Consider the following 21,640-nt stretch of genomic DNA (forward strand, 5'->3'; position numbering starts at 1 on the left):
AGTAAGTACAGTAGATAGATAGATAGATAGATAGATAGATAGATAGATAGATGATAGATAGATAGATGATAGATAGATAGATAGGTAGATGGTAGATAGATAGATAGATGAAGCCAATGTGCATTAAAAAGCCCCATGTAGTCTTTTGAAATGATTCTACCAGAATATGGATCATTTGTTGCTGTTGTGGGCATCTGTCTGTCTTCAGAAACAATGGAGTGCACCTCTGAGGGTGAAGTCATACTGCTGGAGAATCACAGTGCCTACTGTGGCTGTAGAGACTGATAACTTGTAACTGCTGCATCCCCTGTTTTTGCTGCAATAGCAGCAGCTGTTTGATAAGGGTGATAATTTATTTAATTATTAAATAAATAAATAAATTTATATACTGCCCTTCATCTAGAGATCCCAGTGCAGCTCCCAGAATAAAATACAACAACAACAACAACAACACTGCCAGCCCTTTATCAGGAAGTTCCAATGTGGGTTACAATAACTTAACACTCAGAGTTAAAACAGATTATAGTCACGGGAATAGGCTGGCCCCTGAAAACACACATCTTAGGCAGTAAAGAGTTGCATTTTCATCATTTGTCGAAAGCTGTATAGTGAAGAAGCTAGATGAACCTCTGCGGGGAGGGAATTCCACAACTTAGGTGGTGCCATGGATAAACCCCTTTTCTGGGCCACCCCTCACAACAGAAGTTGTGGAACTACCAAGAGAGACCCTTCTGCTGATCTTAACACCTGAGAGGGGCGTGCGTGTGTGTGTGTGTGTGTGTGTGTATCTCCAATATTTGGGGGCTAACTTGTTTAGTGCTTTAAATGATGCTAGTGCGGCCCAGAAATGAACTGGCAACCAATTATAATAATAACAGTACAGTTCCCAGGAATCATTGAGGTGGGGAAGGAATGTACTTTAAATGCATGGCATGCACCCAGTGTAACACAACTACCCATCTGAAATCTTTTTTAATATTTTTAGCAGATGGGTGTGTTACCCTCCATATTGGGTGGAGGAGGATCTCCCACTGATCTCAGTTTGTCTGACTAGCATGAAAACTGTATAAACGGCACACTTAGCACTGGAGTTCATCTGCATGAACTAGGCAACAGCAGTATAATTTATATTCTAATCCACAAAGTCTCACGTCACGTTGGCATAGTGTCAACCCTTGGTGTGAAACGGCTTGCAACTTGCTCTCTTCCGTCTGGGCCTCATTACCTAGCCTCTTCTAAATAACCGGCATCTTAGCCTGCACATTAAGACATAGAAAGTCACTGACTGTGAATCAGAACTGATGTGACTGTTGCTTTGTGTAAGGCTTTAGATGTTTTCCTAAAGGGATTACCACTCAGCCATTAAACAGTGTTAGAAATGCTGATGTCACTCAGCAAGTTAAGGAGAATACATATCCTTACAATCCCAAAGAAAAAAAAGCACACCATTTATTTGGCTTCATTTTTAGCTTTCTCTTCTTGTTAGGTGGAGGGAAAAAATCCACCAGTTGCTCCAACGAGGAAGAAGTAAAGACTGGAGCTTTCTTTCTTTCTTTCGCAATGAGTTCACTGAAACTTCATTATACCTTTCCTGATTGTTACTGGGGAAAAACGCTCTTGCTTTTGCATTTGCAAAAAGCAACTGCATGGGTACGGATTGGTGCTATTCTTTAAAAAGCAAGAGCCTTGGTCAGCTGTAGCATTCCCCAGTGGATTGAACTCTTGCCCTTCACTCTATTATCTCCCCCTGCCTGCTGCAATAAGCATGAATTCAGGTGTGCTGGTCAGCACAACAGAAAGGAGGAGGTGAAAACAGGCTGTAGAATAAACAACAACTGATCTCTGTCTGAATCAGGGAATGTAAAGAAGCCAATTTCTAAGCTGCAGCAGACAAATCTAGGTATGACACATCAAACCAAAATGTCTGGGTCTCTTGGAAATGCAACACCAGAGATCAGCTAGTTTGTGACTTAAGGGTTAGTTCTGTTATCAGTAAGTCAGCTAACCAACAGCGGTGGTGGTGGTGGTGGAACTGTTGCCAGGCAGAGTGGCCTGATGTTTGCTGCTGTACTGTGTGCTCTGATTGGCTGTGCAGTTCTGAGGGAGCGTCTCCTCTGTATTTTTAGTTGAATGCCTACTTGCTATGTTCAAGGCCTCAAGACAAAACCTCTCTGTTTATTTCTTCTCAGATTGTACACTGCTTTTGTTTCATTTCCTCAGAAAAATGTTACTGGGATTTCTTTTCTCTCTGGACTCTACATTATTTAAGCACTTTTGCAAACATGGAGTTCTAGTTGCTGCATACTGCTTACTTGAGAAAAAGTTTCTATGAGCTTCTAAGGTGGACAGATATATTCCAGCATCCTCCGTAGGAATGTCTACTGGACCTGGATATATGGTCTTTGTAGCAGTGCATTCCCTTCTGATCTAGTCTCCTGCAAGGGACTATATAGATGGTCCAGTGAGCACTGACTAGCCTCCTAGTTTACCTTCCCAATGGCTGCTAAATATGCATGAAACACTTCTAAGGAACATTCTTCCCTGTAAGCGAATGGGGTCATTTCCAGAGAGAGTAAATGATATTGCAAATGGGAATGGGATTTGGCTCACCAATCTGAACTCATGTAGAAGTGATTGTGGTGATCACACACAAAATGGGATAGAATTCATTAGACAGTCTTTCTATACAGTCTGTGGTTGTATATAAAAGTGTGACTTGGCTCTGTTTATGGAAAAAAAGAGAGATTTATGTGTTTATGTAGCTGACAGAATCCAATGATGTGCCAATTTCTTTTCTTCTTCATCGTTTCAATTGCCACAAGTGCAGTTTCTTTTTAATTCCATAGGATAGCTTGAAAATGGGGGTAATATACCCAAGGTAACACGAGTACCATTATTTTAATTATGTTTAACTACAAACGAGTGCAATCATGCTCTAATGGGAAGCATTCAAGTATCTCCTCAATAAGAGATTTAGAGACAGTAGATGTGATCATAGTCTTCTGTGGAGTGAAGCGTTCCACCACTGAACATAAGCAAAACTACAAAAAAGCTCAGTCCCCTTTCAATTAAATAGTCAATGAATATGTTAACTTATAAATATCATTTATTTACCACAGAGTTGATTGCACCTGAAGAGAATTTCCACAATGCAACCAATGCTTTCCTACTTTTTAAGCTTTTCCTCAAAACGTCAATAACACTATTAGAATAATGCAACTTTAAATTGTAGTTTCTTATTGCCACAGAACTCTAATGCAGCTCTTGAAGGGATTTAATGGGGTATTGTGTTAAACAGCTAATGAAACGAGTGAAAATGACTCTATACATTGCATACATATGCATGAGAAGCGTATTCCCTCACACTCGATGCCTTAGCACAGAATTTCCTGAGCACACAATTCATTCTTAAAACAAGTGTGGAACTTAACTTTAAAAGGCTTCCAAATTGCCCCAAGAATCTCACCCAGAATCATACCTTTGGCGAATTAAAGAATTGATAGCTTTTTATGCTATGTGTGGGTTTTTGTTTGGTTTGGTTACTATGTTATGCATTTCTGTGTTTTTATATTGTAAACTGCCCTGTGATCCTTGGCTGAAGGACGGTATAGAAATGTAATAAGTAAAAGCTAAATAAAACCTCATAATACAGTATGTGCCATTCATTCCATATAACACTTCAAACTAAGCATAGTATTTGATATTCTGCCTACTTATGTTTCTGGCCCCACGCGGCACTGGTATATGATGCCCCCTAAAATGGTTGCCCAGAAGGATACATGGCCCCCAGGCTTAAAAGGGCTCCCCATCCCTGTTTTACATTGCCTTGGTAAGTTTGTAAGTGAATATGATCTTATGCAGTTGCCTTAACTCACATTCTCCCTTCACCATTTAATATGCCTGTGTGCTTGGAGACAAGCACAGATTTCACCTACTCCCTGTGTGAAACCCTGATAAGGTATGGGTTTCTTCAGAGTAGTGTCACTGATTTGGAAACATGGGCTTGTGGAAGAGCTGAGGGGATGGGTGACAGTCAAGACCTTATCAGGATTACACAGCAACCTCCTGAAATACGTTCAGCTCAACTCCAGCTGCCATAAAATACTCAACCTACATTTTGACATGCAGTATAGGTTATTCTTTGTGGCCCTCAATCATGGAATCATATGAAACTTGTAATGCTAGAGAAGACATAAGAAACACTGATTTTGTGCAATTTTGTGAGAGGGTTTTTGTTCACGCTTCTTCGTCCAGAAAGCCTTCTAAAACCCACCCCCTCCCTTTCTAGTAGCAGGCGTTTGAGAAATGAGGAAAAAAATATTTCACTGCTTGCTAACCATGACTGCCAGTCATTGTAATGTGTTGTTGTCTTGTGATTGGCACCCCACTACTTCCTCCCTTAGTTGAAAAGGATTTTGGCTGCCTCATTCCTGAGGGCACCACAGGGTCACTTTAAGAGTCAGGCACATGATAGCTATAGCGTCAGAATTCCTATACTTGGAGAAAAGCAACAACACCAAGCCTTTTCAGATAAATGAAGCAGTTGCCTATTATGAAGATGTCAGTTTCCACAAGGTTAGCACACCACCCCCACACAAACTTTTTCTGTTTCAAACACTCCCAAAAGCATTGGGAGAGCCTACTAACATTTTACAGACCTTGGGAATTCATTTTGTCTTCATATGTTCTTCATTCCCTAGGCATAGCATGGAGCTCTATAAATTAATTGTCTGTTTCTGTAAGCAGCCCCCAGTGCAGATGGAGGTTTGATTAGCATGTGTGTATCCTGCTGACGTCTGTCCGCTGCCCCAGCCACTTTGACAAACCCAGCCACCGAGTGGCATAGGCTTCACCGTCATTAACATTCTTTAGCTCTCCAGGAAATATACATGAAAGGCTAGCGTTTCCATTAGGCAAGGCAATGCTTGCAGGAAATAAAGACTGACATATTCTCACTGGTAACTGAAGCAATCCAATGTCCTCCAAACAGAAAGTCATTTAATGAGGGAAGGCATGACCTGGCTTTAGACAGCTAATGACTGCTCTGTGTACAGAATATCTCCCAATGGAGCAAAAGTTTATTGGTATGAAAAAACAATCCTCCAGATTGTGTGTATATGTTGTTTTTTAAGGGTTATTTGGGGGCTTCTCATAATCATGCTTTCATACTTCAGAACCAGAATGTTATCTGTAAAAGTAATTGAAAAAATGGCTGCCCACAAAGTGCTATTATTTTACAAAAACACAAAAGCATTAAAAAATAAACAAGCCCAGCACAATAGTCTTGTACATTGATCACATTTTAACTTCAGTATTGTGTGCTAATATATTGTTTCTCTACCAGATTTGAAAAATGACAAATATTTGTACTCCTGACAACCCTTCGTTCCTTCTTTCCTTCCTGTCCTCCCCAAATGGCCTGAGTATGTTAGTAATTGTTTTGATTGTTAGTGCTCTTATTGTTTAATTGCCATTTGTTGTGTTTTAAGTTATTGAGCAGTAGAAAGATATACGTGTTTAAATAAATGTTTGTGGGTATCTATCTAGCTACTGCCTGAAACCTACTCTACACCAATTGAAAGCAGTTCTGGATTTCAGTCTTTCTCAGCCTTACTTGGAGATGTAAACTAGAACCTCTTGTGTGCAAAACGTGTTCTTTAAATGTTATTACCTCAAATGCTTTTGAAGAAACAAAGTCATATTTGGAAGTGCTCTTGTGTGAACTGATGGAGTCTTAAGCCATATTTGGATATTTCCCTTCACATAATTACAGTGCTATGATGGGTGTGTGTGTGTGTGGAGGCATGTTTCCTGGCCCCACAGGGGTGGCATGTCCCATTTCACCAGCTGAGGCAAAATGGGCATGTACTACTTCTTGCCCTCCTGCTACGCTGCAGCCCCCACTTACGCTGCATGCTGGAATACCCCCCTCACGAAACTTGGCAAGAGAGGGAACGCTTCACAAGGAGTTAAGAAAACGAGTAGCAACGCTGTGTGCTGGAATGCCCCATGGCAAGAGGGGGCTTTCTGCTGGCAGCAGAAGCAGTGGGGCAGGTGGGATGTGGCCTCTTGTTCTTCTACTGCCTGAGGCAGCCGCTTCACCTCACCTCATGGGCCAGCTCTGTGGCCTCACCTCCTCTGCCACATGCTTGTTGGCCAGTCCATGCGCCTCTCACTTGTGTGATGGGGGATGCCGTAATAGGGCTTTACTTCTGAGTAAATTTGCATGGGCGGGGGGATGAGATAGAAAATAGCATAGGGCTCCTGCATCTGTAATAGTTGTGTAGAAGGGGGAAGTTGAACGGGTGTAGCTTGCCATGTTGGCTATACCAGCTAAAATTCTGTCTTCTACAAAAATATTAAATTTAGTGCCTGGTCTCTTTTACATCTGGCCACTCTAATACATGGGGAGATAGTAACATATATCCTGGTCCTTGGGATGTAACATCTCCCATTTGTATTCTGTTTGACTAAGCGTGTTCTCCAATAAATGAGAGCACGTGTTGCGGTGTGGGCCGCCGGGCCAGGCCTCTTGTTGCCAGGCAGGTTAAGAGTTGTTGCCTGGCATTATGATTGGGTAACCGGGTTGCTGGGGCAAATTGTACGTTGCAAATTGGGTGGGTGGGACCATTGTCTTTAAATATTGGTGCACTCTGGTTTCTCTTTCTCTTTGCAGAGTGCATCGGATCACCCGCCCGCCCGCCCTCTTTTCCGGTTGACCTTGCTTTGCCTGTCATGGGGTTGTCTGCTTTGGAGCAGGGGCCTAGTAGGAATTTTGCCATTTGGTGATTGGCTGTGCCATTTGGTTTTTGCCTACTACTCAGCAATTCGTCACAACTTGTAAGGTTGCGGTTAGGCATTGGTTATAATATGCTGGTGGTGGAGGGGTCAGGATAGGCGGTGCCTGCCCCTCCTATTGCACTGAAGGGAATTCTGTTAAAGGAATCCTGGGGCTTGCCACGATTTCGTCCAATCCCTGTCATGGGACCAGGGCCGCCCAATCCCTGTCATGGGAATCCCTGTCATGGGACCAGGGCCGGCAAGCTTTCGGGGAGCTGCTGGGGTGAGCGGCGTGGGTCTGACGCTTAGCTCAGATGACCCCCAAGTTTGACTTTCCCTTCTACTGGCTACCGATCGAACCTCGGGATGTCAGTTCTGTCCCAGGTGGGGGGACAGATAGTCATAACCAATGTCTAAACAACCACTCACTGATTTTGTATTTTAATAAAGTTGTGGCCAAAATAGTGCCCAAAAACCAAAACTAAAATTACGTGTTATGTGTGAAGTTATTTGAGGGGTGGCCTGGGGACCTACACACGCAACACTATTCATGTTAAATAAATGCAGTATGCTAGTAGAAGCAATGATGGGTTTGCCAAGTACTCTGTTCAAGTGTTGCAGGTTTAACATTTTTGGGGTTTTTTTTGGGGGGGGTAACTTATTATATAATAATAAATAAAATTTATTATTATTATTATTAAGTCCTACAACTACCTGCAGTCAGCTTGAATCTGTCCCATCTTACGTGTAACTGAGAAATCCCTTTGGTTTTCAGTAGAGGACTAGATTTGCTTGGAAGATTTTGACACTTATTTTGGAAAAAAGCTTTACAAGTTATAGTTCCAACATGATGTATCTAATTCCTGGTTTGCCAGCTTGCTCCCCTTTGCTAGGTCTTTAATCTGCTCTATGTGAGTGAACTGTGTTTTACAGATCAAGTGAATTAATGCACTAAGTTCTCTGGTGGTGGATTTCAATGCCTTCATGTACAGAGAACTTGCTCGTAAAGTGTGGCACATAAAGGAAATGTATAACAGACCTCCATAAAGTTAAATCTCCTAGTACAAGTAAACTCTTATCAATGGTAGCTTTAAAGAGCCATCTCCAGAAGCTGGACTGGATTGAAACTTCAGAATAACTCTTATGTTCTAAGATTTACAGTCCATTAGGAGATCTATTTAATATTTCCTTTCCTTGGCGCCTAATGGCCCTTTAAAAAAACGTGAATGCCTATTAACCACAAAAGTGACTCATAGCACTTTAAAAAGTGGATTATTCCATGCAGTGGGACAATGACAACTCCTGATTCTGCTTCTCTTATATAATACCCCTTTGAAGTAGTGTTCTAGTGATTTGTATGTTCACAAAGGAAACCATCACTGACATCTTGTTTGAGATAGAAATACCTGTTTAGGGCATGGTTGGGGAAACTTTGGCCTTCATTTTGTTTGTTTGTGCAGCTTTAAGCATAACAACTACGTTAGCAATCTGGCCCACTATCTTGCATCTTCCATCCATAGTCATTGTGGAGCAAGGAAATGGTGGGGAATATTCAGGTAAAATTCTGCAAAGTGATCTTCTTGGGGGGCGGGGAGAAAAAGGAAAGGTCAGACATTTTCTCTGAGGAGTATCATCCTGGAAATGTTGACTCGGCTTTAATAGTACCAGAGAGGAGAGCACAGCAGATCCTGCTTCACAGGTGTGCTTCTTAGGTTGCAGTGCATCACAGTCAGTTTTCCGGCAGTCTCAGCTAGCGAAAAAGAGCATCAGTGGGGGAGTCCTCTGCTTCAAGCCAGCTGAATGCCCTGAATCAGGGTTTGTAGGGATAGGGCCTCAAAAACCCTCAGGCCTCTCTGCTGTGCCAGCCCTGGAAGTGATGCACCCCTTCTGGGGCTATGCATGTGATGGTGGTTCTGTCACTCCAGTTTTCCACAGCTGCTGTTAGCTTGCCAAGTTATGCACACCTTCATGTGGGTAAGGTGCATGGATTACAGTGAGACTTGCATTTGAGTTAGCATGCAATGAAATTGGGCTGTCTTGTCACTACACTGCATTGGCTTCTTAGTGGCCCAGCACAATCATAAAACTAACTTCTGTCAGTAATGGGGCCATTGCATTGTTTGACTTTTTTGCCATCACTTTCATTTTTTTACAGCTGCAACGAGGCCTGTAAAGAAGGAAAATTGAGCTGTAACAACAACTTGGATGAATCATTATGTAGCAATAACTTGTAACACTCCTATTATGGCTCTTTTCATTTGCCGGGTAAAATATTGTTGCCGAAAACCCGATTTCCAAATGCATACACTTCCATTATTAACCCATCGGTTTGTTTCAAACAACTTCCCTATTAAAAAATACAATTTTGCAAGATCAGACTTTGGCAGAAGTTTTGAACCCCCAAATTTGATCTGAGACAAATAAAATGAGCCTTCTCATTTGTTTGCTTGTGACTGTGACTATGTATATTGTGTTTTTGTTGGATCTAAGTGATGTTAGATTAAGGCTTTCGATATTGGCTGAAATTCCAGCTAACTGTAATACACAGACTGAAGTTATTCTTTTTTCTAAGAACTGAGGAAAATAACTCAAATGGTTGCCACCCTTCTTTCATAAGTGAGTTCTGACTAACTCTTGTCTATCTGTATTTGTGAAGCCCTGAAAACATAATGAAGCTATTTCATTAAAATGCATCATTTGAGACTAAAGAGATGTCTGAATCTCTTTGAAAAATGTCTCTTTTGAACATTAAGAGGACAACAGGAAGAAATCCTTCAAGATTTCAATAGAAAGAAGATGCTTGAGCCTGAAGGATCAATGTTATACAAAGGTTGGATGCAAGGTATTTTTCCCCAAGTTCATTAGTGACTTGGAAAGATGATATTGTTATAGACACATCTGAAGTTGTTAAGAAATGGCTTGCATTTATGTATGGTTTGTAAGAAGACTAGGAATACATGGATGTGTTTACTTTGTGCACTCCGTAAATAAAAAAAAGTAAAGGAGAAGAGAAGAGAAGGAGAAGCTCAGCTGGTGGTAGTTGCTTTGACCTGTTTTTGAAAACATCTGGAGATGCTTCACATTTTCTTCTTTAAAGTATAAGATGAAGGCAGGATCATTGTGATGACTCAAAGAGCTGTCTGCCTTCTCCGGAGTACAAGGAGGAACATGCCTTTTCTTTCTTTTCCTTTTCTTTTTACAAATAGCAACTTGAAAATATTTGTAGCTATTAAATGCTCTGGGAGCATCTGTCTCCATCCTGCCAACAATGATGACTGGGGAAAGTGGTATCTACAGCAGTTTGATATATGCCCTTCCAAACTCTTATTGGCTTGTTAATAAAATATTCTGTGCTGCGCACTGATATCTCAAGCAGAGGTCACTTAAAATGAACAGTGATGGGCCTTTGTGTGTGTGTGTGTGTGTGTGTGTGTGTGTGTGTGTGTGTTCTACTCACTCAAACTTGGATTTTAAGTAGAATACCCTGTATTCTACTCAGACTTGGATTTTAATCTATTTTTTCCGAATTCCTCATTTATTTATTTTTGAATGATAAATATACTCTCCCCACTCTCTTTTAATGCATTTCTACTTATATTTAGACTATTAAACCTTGGAATGTCTCCTCTTTTCTCTTTCTTTCTTAGGGGCTGGATTTGGCCAATTACAAGCTGCTGCTGGGAAGCCATGAGTGCAATAGGTCAAGCCCCCTGAAAAGTGACTAGAAACTACAATGTAAGTCTTTCATGCTTCCATTAAATTTATGATGGTCACTTGAAATTTCTGTACGTTTTGGCAACTTGTGTATTGACTGCAAGCTGTATGCAGTCACTTCCAGGGATAGGGTTTAGCTTTTTTGCCTGCCATTCAAAAGCTACATTTTTGGTCAAGAACATAAGAAGAACCTTCTGGATCAGGTCAAAGGCACATTTAGTGCAGCATTCTGTTCTCACAGTAGCCAACGGGTTGCTGATGGGAACATCGAACTTGCATTTGACTGAGAGACTCCTCTGGTTGAGTCCTCCAGAATCGCCTCTGACGACGTTTAACGACCTGAGCCTCTGATAAGGCTCCAAGCACATTCCCCCATTACGCAGAGTATCCAACACACAGGGAAGGACGAGATAGTATGAGCTACATGGCTAAAGAGTTTTATTTCTCGCTACGCAGACAGAAAAGAAACATCCTCTCTCTGTGAGAGCAGAGAGCAACTGGAAAACAAAAGAACATCCGTCTCCTGTCTTCTGTGAGACTTCCAATAGCCTGGAATCTCTGGAATGCCAAACAGAGTCTTGTGACTCCAAAGCACTGCACAGTGGCAACACACAGAAACCTAACATGGAAATCCATTAGCAGGACATGAGTACGATAGGCCTCTTCCTATTCCACAACAACTGGAATTCAGAGGCAGGAAGACATACCCTTCATGATAAGTAGGCTAAGTTATGGGTGTGTGCAACAGACTTAATCTTACATACAACAGCAGATTGCTTGGCTGTAGGCAGGGAAATGACACACATAACAACTTGAAATGGCCAACATAAACCCCAAGGTTGTGTGAGTTGGCTGTGGAACAACTGCACAAACACCCAAATGCTTATTTTTTCCAGATATCCTATTTGGGTGGTGTATTGCTAAATGGAGAACAAATTACTTTCTGCTCTGTTTGCTGAGTCCTCTCCATATGTACTTTGTTAGTTGTTTATGTTCTGTGAAAGCTATGAGCCCTTAAAGATGTGAGTGATGTGTTTTACCCTCAAGGTTAGTTCACTGTATATAAGGTGTACCTACTAGAGAAGGGAACCCATGGGAAATCCACTACTGGCATGCATTTTCAAAGTTCTTGCAGATTTTTATGGTTAACCATATTTTGGCTGAATAAATATGCTATATTAGTGATGAGGCTAGAAACTATTCATGAGAAATGGAAGAAAGATTCTTAAAAGTTTAAAGATCTTTAATAAAAATCTATTTAATCAAAATACGGAAAAACAACAACACACCAGAGGCAGAGAAACAACAGATAAAACACAACCTTTAAATAAAATGTCAATTATTTAGCATGACAAAAGCTTTCTGGAATTAAAATGTCTTCAGCAACCAACAGAAGACAGCTTCATATGAATGGAGGCCCACATATGAGAATATGTCTACTGCAAAAAATGATGTAGGTGGTTCTCACCTCCCCCCCCCCCCATAGGAACCTTTCTTCATATTAAACATTGCATATGTTGTGTCTGTACTGGGCTGATCCAATACATTCTGCTCCTTGGAGCGAATATATAATTCAACCACACTGGCTGTTGAATCTTACTAGTGATAGGACAACATTTGCCAGTGTACATGAGGCCAGCAGGCTAGCTTAGGGGACACAGGGCATGCTAGCTTAGGAGGTGCTTGGTGAACAGTGGGAGCTATTCGCACCTTCAGCATCTGCCATCTGAGGCAGCTGCCTCATTCTGCCTTATGGTAGGGCTGGCCCTGTGTGTGTATCTATGCGTTGTGGTTCTTTAGCACCAAGGCTCGTTCCCATGTCCTTCAGCATGACTTGGCTGACCTTGCATGTGAAAAATGCACAGTTGTGGAAGATTACATAAATTGGGTTCATGCGTGTACACACCTCTGTATTTGTTAAATTTCATTTGTTCATTTCACACATTATTATTGCTTTATTATTTGTTAAATTTCTATACCGCCCTTTATCTGAGGATCGTGCAGTGGGTTATAATATAAAAACACAAAAACACATAACATATTAACAAACAAAAACAACCCCCACCCAGTTTAAAAGGCCATAGATTGTTTAATTAGCCAAAGGCCTGGGAGAAGAGGAATGTTTTTGCCTGGCACATAAAGATATGTAACAAAGGTGCCAGGTGGGCCTCCACAAGTGGAGAGCCATCACAGAAAAGGCCCATTTTCAAGTTGCCACCCTCCTGACCTCTCACGGAGGAGGCACATGAAGAAGGCCCTCAGATGATGGGTCTGGGTAGGTTCATGTCATGGTTTTCACCCCCACCACCATACACACAAAGAGAATTACCAGCCTGGTAAGAACTGAGTGAAAAATTCACTTATTATTATTATTATTTTTACAAATGAATTCTAGAAAAGCAATAGAACATAGACTAAGATCAAGACCAAGTATGTTCTGCAAAAGAGAATTTGACTTTGCAGGAAACAAATGGGAAGCCAAAGTTTTTTGTGACTTTGAAGCTTTCTGTCTGCCAGTGGGGTGGTAGGGACAGGACTCATTTACAATTCAAATGTGGCTTGGTTAATAAAGGATAATTTGGAGCGGGATGTGCATCAAATACGTCCTCTGGGTTGTAAAGATGGGACCACCCAGGCTTCAGCTAATATTAGTGTTTACATAATGTTAGAAGGAAGCTACTCTCCAATTAAAAACCCACTGTCTAACTAGATGCTAACTGGTTATATACCCTGTAGTCTAAATGTTAATAGCTTTGACCTCGTTCAGCTTTATCTTAATCTGCTTGACAGAGCAAGTGAACTCTTGGTTACACTATCCATGACGATTCCTTTTCCTCTCACAGCATTTTTCTAACAGTGACAGAGCCACCTATTGTAGGCTGAATGAAAGCCTGTCCTCCCCCCACTCCCAGTCCCTGCAGCTATAAGGCTAAGTATATGAATGGCAAAACCCTTGTGATTGACGCTCTTTCAACAAAAGCAGATCCCGTTGACTGATGATAAGAGGCAAAGTCATACAACAGTGTTTACAGAACAGTGCAGGATAGCAAAAAATGAGTGATAAAAGCACTAATCTTATTGTTTCTCTAGATGAGACAGTGACCTTTTGTATTTGCACTTGCACAAGCCCACACATTGTACTCCCCACCCTCTATCTGAGCTTTTGGCTGCAGGAAAAAAAAATCCAGATTCTGAATGCAAATGTGAGCCAGTACCTTAAGCCACACAGCTTGACTATACTTAGTTTTCGGAAAGCAAAATGCTCATTCTTTAGGATTGTTGTGCTTCTGTTTGCTGTAAATCACCTCTTGCAGAAGATTTACATTAAAAAACAACAACAAACCCTCTACATGTATAGTTGTAAAAGTAATAAAACATATATATCCCTCCTTTCCATCCTCTGATTCCTAAGTTAGACATAAAGCTGGGCAAGGTGGACTGCCATTAAAGAGGCAATAACATTTTCCTATAGGAAAGCAATGGGTGTGTGTGTGTGTTTTTGCCTTGCATTGAGTTGTCACCCTGGTTATAGGATGCTGCGTTCATTTCTGGACTTATAATAAAAAGGATAGGGTTTATATATGTCCCACTCATCCTTCAGAAAGACCAAAGTTTTCATCTAATAAAACCATCTACTCATTGATCAGGCTGAGACCCGACATAATTTCTCACCACCATCAGTTATGTTCACCAATACAGTCTTTCCACTGCATCACATAGGCAGAGCAATGTGTGCAGTGCCTGATAAAGTTCATGGCCCAGGTTGGTGCTCCCCTGCCTGCTTGTTTGCTGTGGGTCCTATTCAATGGTGCTGTCTGTGATGCATTGGGAGAAGATGGGAGAAGATGCATTGGGAGAAAATGGCTAAGTAAAACAGCCTGCCTTCTCAAGTCAGCACCAAGCTTACATTGCTAGTGTCAGTTTAGGAGGATGGAAGTAACTGGGGAGAGGATTCAGGGAGTGGCAGTTATCACTATTTCTGCTGCCCCTAGCATTTGCCCTTGAAGTGGCTGCTTCATTCTTCCTAATGGTAGGATCAGCCCTGCTCCTGATGCAGATGTGAAATCCCATCCAGATTGCAACATATACCCAAAAGAACCTAGAAGATCATCACTGTGTACATTCAGAAGTGCATAATCTGCTGCAATTTCTCTCCTCACCCAATCCTACTTCCAGAGGTGGGTTTCCCTTGCTGGTTTAGGGTGACTCTATAGCTCCTTTCAGGGACGCGGGTGGCGCTGTGGATTAAACCACAGAGCCTAGGACTTGCCGATCAGAAGGTCGGCGGTTCAAATCCCCGCAACGGGGTGAGCTCCCATTGCTCGGTCACTGCTCCTGCCAACCTAGCAGTTCGAAAGCACGTCCAAGTCAGTGGCGTAGCATGGGGGGTGCAGGGGGGGCCGGCCGCACCGGGCGCAACATCTGGGGGTTAGGGTTAGGGGGCGCAAATCCACGGGTTAGGGGGCGCAAATTACTTGCCTTGCCCCGGGTGCTGACAACCCACGCTATGCCACTGGTTCAAGTGCAAGTAGATAAATAGGTACTGCTCCGGCGGGAAGGTAAACAGTGTTGCCGTGCGCTGCTCTGGTTCGCCAGAAGCGGCTTAGTTATGCTGGCCACATGACCAGGAAGCTGTACGCTGGCTCCCTCGGCCAATAAAGTGAGATGATCACCACGACCCCAGAGTCGGTAACGACTGGACCTAATGGTCAGGGGTCCCTTTACCTTTACCTGCATAGCTCCTTTCATACAATGTTCACATGTTCATACTACTTATGGAGCAGGTGCTGAATCACAGCTCTGGCATCACTATGCCCTGCTGTCTCGGCCCAACACCTCCTTGTATGGACCTGAAGGTCCATATGTACAGCTGTATGCCTGTAGATGCTCCACACAACCTGCTACAATTAGGATTCCCAGTTGCATGGTCCACACATGTGCATACAACTGTATGCCTACAGGTTGCTTCTTTCTGGATGTTCAGTGCTATGTGGGGCAGGGCCAGTGGGACATGGCAGTGTCAGGGCAAGGTCAGTGGTATGATACCACTCTATCAACATGTAAGGTGGATGCATGTAAGATAAGGTATGAAGGGGGCTTATATAACTCAGTGGTGTCTCTGGTAGCAAACATACAATATGATAACTCTGAAATCAGGCTAAAATGACCACCATTAATTCTGTATTGTGCCCCTTCACCTTTCTGATCAGTAAACTTACAAAATCCCCCCCCCCCCCGTGCTTATACTGGTGATTTCCTCACAGCTTGTTGCGCTAAATGTGTCTGAGCATTGAAGGACAATGCCATGCTGGCAGGCAAATGCTATGGTCTCAAGGAGAAATGAGTTGGCAACACTAATGCAACAAACTCACATGATCTGTGGCAGGGCAATTCAACTTCAATTGCTGAATGAACAAAGCTGCTTGCCCCTGCTAACTAGAGATAGGAATTAAGCCACAAAACTAATGAACAGTATGGAAACAAGGATACATTGTCCTTCACTGATTTTTTTTTTGGGAGGGGGTAACTAGCATGTATTCACACTCTGACGGTCAAAAATGACCACCACAAACCAGATTTTTTCAGTTACCAAAGGTCTGACTTTTATGAGCTGATTTCATCACTTGAAAAAATCTATCTTCACAGAGCCGTACAATTTTCATTAGTTAGAGATGTCCTATGCATTCCCATGTGTTGGCCATTTTAGCCTGTACAGGGGGGTTGGTTGGGAGGGAAAATCTCCCAAGAGTGAAATGCTACATGAAAGAAAGCTTTCCAGTGGGCAACATCTGAGGGACAGAAACAGATGCTTCCATCTGTGGCCAAGTAGTTTTAAGTGTTTAGAAAGTTTCTGTGTTCTGCCTTGTTCCACTATATTTAAGGGTCTAGTTCAGGGGTAGCCAATATGCCCCCCTAATGTTGCTGGACCAAACTTCCATAGTCTCTTACCAAGTTGGATGAGGCTAACAGAACAACGTTCGAGTACATGGGAATTCCATAAGGAGGTAGGAGCAGACACGGGTCAATCTTTTAAAAATACACTGTGCAAATTAGGCACAATTCAAGTGGTGAATTTGATGTGCACACAGTGATGTACCTGTCGGCACGTGTGCAAGCTTTTCACAGAAGATAGAAACAAAGCCCTTCACTATGTGAAACACAGGATTTCTATGCTGGAACTGCTGAGTCACAGTCATTGTGTCAACTTATGTACTGTAAGAAACCAACTGGCATGAGTCCACTTACATAGAGATTCCTCTAGCAATAAAGTAAGGCTCAGATGCTACATAAAGCAGTACAGGTCCAGAGCAAATCCAACTGGATTTTGGGCTGAATGACCAAGGAAAATGTAGGTGCATTGAAGTTAAGTTGTAAGCAAGCACAATCTGTGACACTGCATAACATTATTGTTGATCTTGGGACATGTCTGTCAAGGCATCAGCCTTAGCTTGTTGGAAATTGCATTAACTCTGTTCTTAAACTGGCAAGTATTTTAAAATAATAATCCAATAAATGTATATCGCAAGGCAATTAATGTTTAAAAGCAATAAAGTACTAAAATGATCAATAGAACAACGATAAAGCTAATTCATTTCAGCTGACACCTGACGGAATTCTACATGGTGTGTTTAGGACTGATGTGCCACTTTTTCAAGTTAAAGATGATGAACCTGGTCTCCCATACCTGTAAGGTCCTAGATGGTTCTGGATTACAGGACATGAACGTTTTATGCTGAACTGTATTCTGGAGTCCTGTATATGGACCACATAGGGCATCTCATCCACATTTACAGAGAGAGATCAAAATTACCACACAAGCACCTTTACTTGCTTTACTGTGCTTGCTGTGTTCCACTTATTATGCAGGTGGCTGCCATTTTAATTAATTGTAACACAGAACTCTGCCATTTAATCAACATGTCTGGAGTTTTAAGATAATGCTTTAGTGATGGCCAAATGCCTTTCAGAACTTTCTGAGGAATTGGCCGAACACAAAGTCTCTTCCTCTTGCCCATGCTGTGTGCTCCCAATTATCACTTACCAGAACCCACAGAGACTCCAGGAGAAGGTCTTTGTATCATAGTCCTTAGGTGGGTGGCAGTGTCTAAATTCAATGGGATTGAAGGGGCAGCTATTGTGATGACTAGAGATTGATCCTTCCCTGGGAGTGGGGTTGGACACAGGCATAAAAGATCTGGGATTTGGTTCAGGGAGTGTGGTTGAAGTAAACTGCAGCACCAGATAGCCAATTATACAGCCTGTTTAAATAGTTATCACCCTCAGTGGATAAGCTCATGCATTGTGTTTTCTTTTTCAGTAACTGAAGGGGGGCCTGAATTTTCATGGGGATGATGGGTAGGAACTTGATACAAATGACACTATTATAAAAAAGGGGAAAAAATAAGTTTTGCAATCATGACAATTTCATTAGATTTAGCCTACGTTTTAATTAAAGTTAGCAACATTTGCATCCTTCTTATTTTGCACCTCTTGTTAATGAACTTTTAAATGAAGGAAATTCAGTCTTGACTTGTGCGTCTCAAAGTTCCAGTCCATTAATTGATATGCTTGTTTATTTATTCACTTGATCAATCAGATGGTTTTCAGAGAATAAAAGTATATTTAGTGCTGAAATAGAATTGTGTATGTAGTGTTTGGAAACAGCAAGAGATTAATTCTGGCTTCATTCCAGGTAACATGGCACCAAGATTTGGTTGAAATTCAATGTTTTCAACTCTGACAACACTGCCTTAGAATAGGGGTGGGGGAAAGGCCATTCAAAGAATTCATAAAGGATTTGATGTGTTGAGAGTTCCCTTAAACCCACGGATCTTGCAAAGATCACTTATGGATACACAGAGACTATACCCAGATGCTACTGGAATTCAGCTGATTGTGGCCAGAATTCAACCATTCCATTGTGCTAGCAGAAGCCAGTGCAAGGATTCCCACAAACACAGTGGGACTCCACTCCCATCCTCCCCCATGCACACTGTCCCATCACCAGATCTGCTCTGGAAGGTCGGGAGAACCCTGATAACAGATTTAGTGGGTGTGCAGGAAGAGTAACAGGAGAGAAGGTTCTGTTGCACAAGCAGAAATCCTCACACTGATGAAATCTTAGTCTTGATGCTATGTTGCATGCAACCCTATAGATAGTAAGGAACAATTTAGCATCTTGCAGCAGCTGGATATTTTGCATTATTGTCTATCAAGTATATTTGTTTTGTAAAAGTTGCTATTTAAATCCCACTCCTGGTATTTTCTGTACTGGGAAGATGTCTTCTGGAATGAGTATGGAGGAGCCTCAAAGGGAAATGAACAGGGATGCATCTTTCTGCTTCCTTTGCAATGTGTGTGTCTGAAGTATAGCTAATGAGAAGTAATTAGAGCTGTAAGCTTTAATCTGTTAATTGGTGCGATTAACTGATTAAAGCTTTAATCACAGATTAGGGGTTCAGCAGGAAGCAGGCAAGCAAAAAGCTCAAATTTTCACACACACCCTTCTTGGGTACTCTCAAGTACATTATTCATATGTTAACTGAGAGTGTGATTGTCATTGCCACCTGTAGCCACCTGTATTTCAAAAGGACTCCTCCAGACTGCTGGCTTTAAGGGGGGTGTATTTTGAAACATGTCACCGATGCAGTAGTGGATTGTCTACACACCATCCCAATAGTTGTTCTGCAATGCTTCCCCAGTGCTACCCTGTCACTGCTGTTTGGGGGTGTAGTCTCATGCTATAGTGCAACAAATGCTGGACAACCCCCACCCACCTACCCCGGAACATTTGTGGTATGAAATATTACAGGATTTCAGCAGGAAGCTCCAGGACATGCACCATTTGGAAACAAAGCATAATGTCCAGCCCAAAACTTTTTGCAGGTACAAACAGTAAACACTATTTTAAGTTGGATTGTTTATAAGCATCCCAATACCATCATGAACTAAGAGCATCTGGGGGAGGGGAGGTCACCCCTGAACCATAATTTCTAGCTTTTTTGTTTGTTTGTTTATAATAGAGAGCAAGTTGCAGCATTTGTGGAACTTGAGGTACGAGGCAAAAAGTACAAGCAGTATTCTTCACAATTTTGGTGAGAAACTGGCCTGCTCCTCCTTTTCCATGTTTTACTTTGCTTGTCCTCCTGGAAAACACCCCATGGAAACCCATGATGTGAAAACACATTATTAGGAATGGATACAAGGGAGCAGGCATAACAGTGTTTGAAACTGCCAGGTCAAGTGAGATGGAGGGATGGCATGTGAAATTCTCTTGCCGGTACAACTTTTTCCAGGAACGGTGGTGTAAGAATTTCCCATAAGTTCTCCGTTTTGTATGTGTTTTGAATTTTTTAATACTGCTTGAGTAATGTATTAATTGAGCTGATTACACCATTTTTCACTAATACAGAGTTGGATCCAATTGGTGCCCTTAAACTCATGGAGGGGCTTTTGATCTAGTGGAGGTATTCACTAATGGAAGAGGAGGGGGAGCAGTTTTTGAATTCTAGTCATGTTCTACAATCTCTTTTTTTTTACACCAAAGCAAGAAATTTGATCATCTAAGCCTGAAACACTGTCCTCTGCCAATAGTTACAGTGTTTCTGCTGCAGATATGATGTTGCAATTTTGGGGGGGGGGGGGTTGGACTAGAAAGGCCTTTGGAATGATCCAGGAGGACTCTTTTTATGTTTGGACCCAATATTAATATTCCAAGAGCCAAAACGGAGCATGGCTATGAGATGGTAATGATTTCTGATGGACATTTTCCGGCTCATTCCAGTGAATAAGTAGAAGCACATAAAAATGCCGAGACAATTACCTGTGGGGATATGCCATTCAAGTAGAGAAAATGAGTAAGTGTTATTGACAAAGTACAGGGGGTAAATGTGAATTACACCACTTCCAGGTTTCACTGCTCCAGGTTGCTAAACAAATAATATACAGAAAACACTCTGAAAGCAGGCTGTATCATTCTTTGAAAGCCAATTCAGCTGTAAGGCATCTCAAAGTCTCCTGGGGCCCCAGCATCATTCATCAGGAAGAGACCTGGCAAAGTGAGAAATAAAATTGTGGGGAGGCCAATGTGGTAACTGCAAGTGTCATTGCTTTGGTTTATTATGAAAGCACGAATTAGTTTGCTTACTGAAAAGCTTCCTAGCTTCCAAAGAAAATCAAACCATGATGCAGTTTAGCTGACATGCTGATCCTAGCTATTTACTTATTTATTTCATGCCCTTAATGAAGTCCAAGAAAGCTTATAAATTTGCTAGACTTTAAGGTGCCACTTTAAGCAGACTTTAAGGGCTAGAGCAGATGTGGATGATGGAGGTCCATACCACTTCCACTACACACTGTATGTTCATATGTGTTCTTCTGAATGCATGAAGCAGGTGTTAATGACTACCAAATGGCTTTGTTCACTACTATCCATTATTGAAACTAGTATAGGTCATTTGTTCAGGGTCATTTGATGAACTTATAGCTGGACTTGGACTTGAATCGGTGTCTCTTAGGTCCATGTCCCTCCTCTGGCTTTTGGACCACATTGTGACTGCCTTATGTCACAGCGAGTGATTTGAGAATTGCAACAATAGTCATAAGTTAACAGTTTTATAATTACAAGGTTACCATAATACCCCCAAAATGTACAACAAACACAAAATTATATACTCTCTATATTAGCTAAAACCCAGACAATGCATATTTCCAGCCAGCATCTGTGGTCTGGCATCACTGCCATCATCAGGCAGTCATGAATATGGTCTGCACCTGTCCAGATTCAGCTGAACTTCTAGTCCATTGTCTTCAATGCCACAAATATAGTTCCGCTCAGAAATGGAAATTCCAGTGCTCAACTAATGACTGAAAACCTGGAGCAGATTATCTTGCCTTAATTGTGCATCTGTTTACAGAGTTATGATTTCCATTCTGTGTCAGCTGTGTGTATATTAGCAATTGTGCTTATTCACCAATGATGAAAGGGTTAGTGAGAAAATTGACTGCTGGCTTGATATGTGTGTAGTCCAAAATCCTCTTTCAAAGTTCTTACAATCTTGTCAAGCTATTCAGCAAAGTGTTATCAACATTTACGGCTTCTTTAACTTTCTTTTGAAGATGGGAAATGATGAAAAGAATTTTTTTT

General features: G+C 41.7%; 1 long non-coding RNA gene across 4 annotated transcripts in view; it reads left to right on the top strand.

Annotated features, from left to right (window-relative positions):
- The window catches only part of LOC308473988, a 216,658-nt gene that overhangs the window by 70,497 nt on the left and 124,521 nt on the right, over positions 1-21,640 (top strand). For 3 of the 4 annotated variants that reach the window (XR_013984435.1, XR_013984436.1, XR_013984437.1), the window contains exon 3: positions 10,428-10,515. This is a non-coding gene — a long non-coding RNA (uncharacterized lncRNA). Of the gene's footprint in view, positions 1-10,427; positions 10,516-13,337; positions 13,932-21,640 lie in introns of those variants that run through there. The other variant, XR_013984438.1, reaches the window with a different exon arrangement.

This window comes from Podarcis pityusensis (genome assembly GCF_964106645.2).
Source record: "Podarcis pityusensis genome assembly, chromosome: 3".
Lineage (NCBI taxonomy): Eukaryota > Metazoa > Chordata > Lepidosauria > Squamata > Lacertidae > Podarcis > Podarcis pityusensis.